The following is a 6,559-nucleotide window of genomic DNA, read 5'->3' as shown; positions in this document are numbered from 1 at the left end:
CCGCGGGCCGTTAATCTATTTTTGTTTTGATTCTGACAGTGTGACTCATGTCAGCCATGCTAGTGACGTCACGTGACGTCACGTTACGTCAGAGTCTCGAAGCCAGCGGACCATGGCAAGGTCGCTCCGTGTTTTTTCACGGTCAGAGTGAATTCTACACGCATGTTGAGCAGCAGGATATGTCGAATGAAAAGACGAACGAGTGCCGTGTTAGATTCTCCGGGTGCCGGGTTGATTCTCCGATTAATCGAGGTATTAACACGATCATTCATCGGTTCGTTTCTCGACGGCTTCTCGCGATTCGTTTAGTGTTGATCGTGAAGTTGTCTGATATTTCGAGTCTTTCTTGAATACGTGACTATGTGAATAAATAGAAAATATATACGAAAGTGCGAGCTTGAATTTGAATCGTCAATTTTACGATATATTCGAGAGAACAGATTATTATATATTATTCACAGATGATTAATTAGTATTGCTCGATGTTCAATAATTTATTCTTCAATACAATTAATATATCTAACATCTAATAACTCGTAGTGTATTAATATTTCACGCATTATTCGTCCTACAATATTAATACGAAGAGACTAAAAGAATTAGTACAATACATATGTATAACACGGAATATTATACATAATATTGGAAAGAGTGTATATAATGTGGTATGGCAATAGGTTTTTGCTGCTCGATTCGTCGCCGGCATCAGTCTGTTTTTGTTTTGATTTTAGCGGTTATTCAAGCGCTCGAAGCGATGTTAGCCGCGTGACGTCACATTACTTGAAAGTCTCGGAATCAATGGACGCGTGCAAGATCGCTCCGCGTTTTCGTACATTTTTTCGCGACGAATGTGAATTTTACGCGTGTGCGAGCAGTAGATATATCGAATGAAAGGACGAGTGAGTGCCGGATGAATAGATTTTCGAATTGATCGAGGTTTATTGACGATTTATTACGGCTCGACGACTTCTCGCGATTCGCGAAGTTGCCGCTGATTATTTCGCCGTGTCGTATGTCGGGAAAGGACGGGTAATCATTTTCATATTGTAATCATTCTCACTTTGACGAATTGTGCGTGTAATATGTGCCGATTAATTAGTGCGTACGATCATAAATCGCGATTTTTCTCCGATCGATTCTATTCCTGCGCGAGTGAATATCCCGAAAGAGAAATCCCAGCCAGCAAAATTGCAATGACTGCATACATTGACTGGTGAGTAAATTTATTTATATAGTATATTCTATTTAATATTGTACGTATATATACAACTAATCGATTGATTTTTTACGATATATACAAAAACTTTCGTACATTAAAAAATAATAACAATTTCAATGAAAATAATAATCAAGCGATCCTTTTGTACAAATAAAATTTTAACTATTTTCATAATTTTCATAATTTTGATATATAACGTAAATCAATAACCATAAATTTTATACAAAATGTAACGATAATTCATAATAATAATGTAAAAATAATGATTCCATATTATAATATAATTATAATATAATTTTTATATCATTAAATATAATATTAAATATAATATTAAATATCATTTTTATATCATTAAATATAATTATAATGGAAAATTGCGTCATTATTTTTACATTTTTGTTATAAATTATTATTACATTTTATACCAAATTTATGATTAATTTACGTTATTGTATTATTTACAAATAAAAATCATGAAGATTGTTGAAATAATTAAAATTTTATTTGTTCAAAAAGATCTTTTTTGATTATTATTTTCAATGAAATTTAAACTACTTTTTCTATCGTTAATGTAATATAAAAGTAATAATCATAATATTTATATTATTTTTATGCCATTTGAAGAAAAATGTGACAATTATTTTTCGCAATAATTTCATCCACGCACGAGATATTATTTAATCATTATTTTAATATTTTGCTGTTATGTATATGTAATAGGTGTGTACTTTCAAGATGGGTTCGTGCAATTTCAATCGAATAAAAACTCGTAGAGCAGCGGTGGCCGTCAGCCAGCTCTTTTCGCGAAGAAAACAACTTCGGTCGTTGGGGAGAGAAGAGATGCGAAATATCCCACAGCGGTAAGTCCGACTTGAGTTTGAAAGTTTCTCATGGAAACTCATTTCCGCGAGGGCGATGGAACCCGCCTAAGGGGTTCGTAGACAAAAAAAATAAGAGAGAGAAAGAGAGAGAAGAGGAAAAAAAATGCAAAAAAATTTCACGCGCGCGAAAAACGAGCGCATCTATATTTCGTAGCGTGTCTTAATGAACTATATACATGTATATCGTATATGAGAGAAACATAAGTACAAAGTTTTTATTTCGTGATTTTTCTTCTTGCAATATTATATTTACGTATATACAAAATCCTATAAATATACAAAATATAATTTATATACAAAAATAGAAAAAACAAAAAAGAAATTAAATTATATATACATACATTACTTTGTGGAATTACTATGTTCCTATTTCATTGTTTACTTTAAATAAAAATAATTTTCTTGAAATATTTTTATATTAATTTTAAAGTATTTTAAAATATCTTAATTTCTTAGATAAAAAAATAAAGAGTATTGCATCTTTTAAGAATAATAATAATTTTTTTCTATTTAGATAGTTTATAATTTTTTAACAAAACAAATAAAACAATAACTTTACTATCATAAGACTATAATAATATTGCTTAAAAAGACTCTTATAAAAATTCCACATTCTAAATCTACAATATTTTAGTGCATATAAATATTTTAGTATATATAAAAGAATATAAAAAATTTCTCATCTTTATTTCTGAAAAAAAAAGACAACTATTTTTATTTTTATTTTTTCCCATTATTGGAAATATCATTTTACTGCGTATACAGATAACTGAAAAGACGGTCTTGCGATCACAAGTTACGATATTGCTTTAAAAGTTCCTAATTGGATCCTTGAACTATTTTAATTCAAGTATCAGAATATACAAAATATTTTTCATCTCTAAAATGCAACTATAATTTTCATTTATATCTCCCTCCATTGGAGACAAGATATTACAAACTTCTGTGTAAAATCCTTAGAGGATCGTATTTTCTCGCTTTTCTATCTTTTTTCTCTCGTTGGAGAGCCCTGATATTATGAGTAGTATGCGATGCACAGCTCATTATCGCAGTTTGTCATAAAAGCGATACATCGTGGTTGGCAACCGACACGTTGTTATCGCAGTATTATATATCGTTTGAAAGTAATTTGGTGTTTCTTTCATTTTTAACGTCTAAACTGTTCAAGCGATAATTGAGTAGAATAAATGATTTGCGAAATTTTTTAAAATTTACATTTAACTATTAAATAAATTAAAAAATTAAAATTAATTTAACGCCTTGTGTTGCGTGACAATTTTTTCCTGCGTTAACAGGCAGAACAGAATTATAATTTTATTAAAACTTTATCGGTTTTTAACTAAATATAATAAATATGTATAAAATGCATTAATTAACATTATTTTAATAAATTAAAATAATATATTCTGTCTTTCTCTCTTTCTTCCTGTTACATGTGATATATTTTCATTTTAAAATTAGTTGCTTATGATGCCAAAATATTACATTATATTATATTTTTTAAGGAAATTTAGGAATTTTTCCACAAAAGAAAATTATACAATGTTTTAAATTATAAATATAAAGAAAATTTTTATTAAATTTATATATGTATGCTTAAGTTTTTTTCTTGATTTTAATAATGTTTTATTATTTGTATAATGTGTTACCAAAACTTATAATAATTTAATACCGTAATAATAATCGAATATTTTTTAAAAACATTTAGAAATATTCTCAAAATTTTTATTTTTCCATTAAATTTTTATAAAAAATGTAATGTTTGGGTTTCTTTCGATTTAATTTTTATAATATTTTATTATTTATGTAGTATTATATAAAAATTATACCAATTAAATCTCCTGTGTGTACTCGTATATTTACATGTCGAATGTTGTAGAAAAAATTTAGAAACAGAAATTTAGAAAACTTAGAAATTTTCTTAAAAAAATTTTTTTAATTATAAATATTATAAAGAAACTTTCCAAGAAATATATTATACTTTTATAAAGAGTAAAATATATTTTTTTATAAAAATATATATAGATTTTTTCTCGATTCTTGTTTTTCATAATGATTTAATTTATATAATAAAAGTTATTAAAAATAACAATTAATAATTTAAAATCACAGTAATAGTCGAGTCTTTTTAAAGAACTTTAAGAGTGTTTTCATAAAAAAGAAAACTTTCAAAATTATAAATATTATGAAGAAAGATATTTTTTGGGGAAAAATATCTTTCTTCATAATATTTATAATATTACACTTATTAAAGGTAAAATATTCTTTTATGAAAATTATATATGCTCACTTTTTTCAATTTTTAATTTTAATTTTTTTGTTTTTTTTATTATTTATGTGATCTGTCAAAAACCACAGTAGTGGTCGATACTACAATAGTGGTCGACTCGATCTAAAAGCTTTGTTCGAAACGTCAGCACATTCACGTTTGAATTATTTTTATAGGATGTGAAAGTCATAGAAAGTTAACTGTATTCGTGCGATCGTTGCACATCGCACAATAATGCTGGCTTTGCAAACTATAGATGGATTAAAAAAAATTTTACCGAAAGCGCTCGCGCGCTTGTTCGCACGCGAAAACACATGAGACAACGCCACTTCGGGTTTTAACAGGGATATTTAACTAGTATATCGATTTTTGCCGCCGGTTCTAACGACGTGGTCGAAAACATCGTGCTTTTTAAAACGTCCATAAATCTCTCGACAGTAGTGGGCAGAAACCTGAAATCCATTTGCGACGATACTCATGTAATACATCCCGTATTCATGGCGATACGGTTCGCAGTTTCCGTTTCGGTGTATAAGATCACAAATGTTTCCATAATTGCATTGTTGAAGTTATAATGAAAAAATTTAAGAGAGAAAGAGTATTATTCTCGGAGTAGTAAACTTTAACCATTTAGATTGTTCGGAATAAAAATATACAAAGAATGTGTTATGAGGTATTGAGCAATATAAAAATTTGCATACTAGTTTCCAATTAAAATATTCTAAATAAAAGTAACAAAATAGTTTTAAAAATTAGTAATAAAATATGTTTTAGCTTTTTAATTGATATGCGAAATAAGATGCAAGAATTGATATAATACACACACACACATTATACACCTAACGCAAAAAGTTTTCGTTTCATTTTTCATAAAAATAATTACTTTTTTTAGATGATGATTGAAATATTCAAATGATTTAGAATACGTTAATCTCAGCTATTTTTTATGGACTGGAAATATATTCATATTTTATTTATTATTTAAATTTTAATTTAAATACTAGTGATATGTGCGTTTGAATATTCAGATTCGGGATTTGCGCTTTAGTAATACTACTTTACCACCACAAGAGTTCCATTTTAGTAACGACAACGGAATTATTCACTGAAATGCCATGCGTTACACGACTTGCCACTTATTTGTGATTAAAACGTCGATCAGATAATGATTTATGGAAATCGGTATATATTTCTGCAATTTCATGGATGTAATAAATTTTAATTAATGGATCAAGTTAATCAAAACTTTATGTAATAATTATTAATAATATTTAGATATTTTATATCTTTTATATATTTTGGGATTGCGAATCTGTAAACTTCTAAGACACAATTTCACAATTTTGTTATAATTTTAAATATTGATATAATTATATGTAATTTGTAATCATATTAATATACAATTTAATATATATATATATATATATATATATATATATAAGATATAAAAATATAATATTATATAAAAATATAATATATAATTAATATATTAATTTCATACATATAATTTGCAATTTTATAAACTTATAATATAATTAATTATAAAAAATAATAATACAATATATAATTAACTTATTTATTTAATCTTTATGTTTAAAAAAAATTATCATTTCTTAAATGTTTATATTTTTTATTTTTTTGCGGAAGTATATGAGTTTTAAATTTTTTTATTTTCTCTTGACTTAAGTCGCAATAGTGTTTCGTGGCAAATTTCAAACTTTTAGATCGATTACTTGAATTTTCAGAATAGACAGATATAAATAAACACAAAACTCTTTAATTCCATTAACATCCTATTTTTATTGTAATTTTGTAAAATTATCGACACGATAATATAGATTGATGATCGTAAGGATCGAATTTTGAATGATTTCTTCAAATGTATACCATGAAAAATCCAAAATTGTTGAAGCGGCAAAAGAGACAACTTTTCTATCTCGGAGGAAAATTACAGCAAATAGCGTGCGCACAAAATGATTGGTCGACCTTCGGTCATCTTTCATCTCCGATTACGTTCTCTTCCTCGCCTTGCATTTCTCACTTCTCTTCCGGACCATTCCGTAGGTAATCCTGTCAAGGATTTATCGTCGCATTTCTTTCGACATAATTTCACGATTTGAGCTCTTCTCGGCTTATAACGATATTCCAGATGTAATTCAATTCGCAATTGTAATGCGGTTTGCGGAGCGT

General features: G+C 27.2%; 1 protein-coding gene across 2 annotated transcripts in view; it reads left to right on the top strand.

Annotated features, from left to right (window-relative positions):
* The first annotated feature begins 525 nt into the window (after positions 1–525).
* LOC105253065 (low density lipoprotein receptor adapter protein 1) overlaps positions 526–6,559 on the top strand; it is a 77,927-nt gene continuing 71,893 nt past the window's right edge. For both annotated transcript variants that reach the window (XM_011260837.2, XM_011260836.2), the window contains exons 1-2: positions 526–1,213; positions 1,940–2,079. The gene's annotated coding sequence lies outside the window, so the exon portion shown is untranslated. The remainder of the gene's footprint in view (positions 1,214–1,939; positions 2,080–6,559) is intronic.

The sequence above is a fragment of the Camponotus floridanus genome, unplaced genomic scaffold (genome assembly GCF_003227725.1).
Source record: "Camponotus floridanus strain SB8 unplaced genomic scaffold, Cflo_v7.5 scaffold21, whole genome shotgun sequence".
NCBI classification, from domain to species: domain Eukaryota; kingdom Metazoa; phylum Arthropoda; class Insecta; order Hymenoptera; family Formicidae; genus Camponotus; species Camponotus floridanus.
This window is presented reverse-complemented; position numbering and strand designations above follow the sequence as displayed.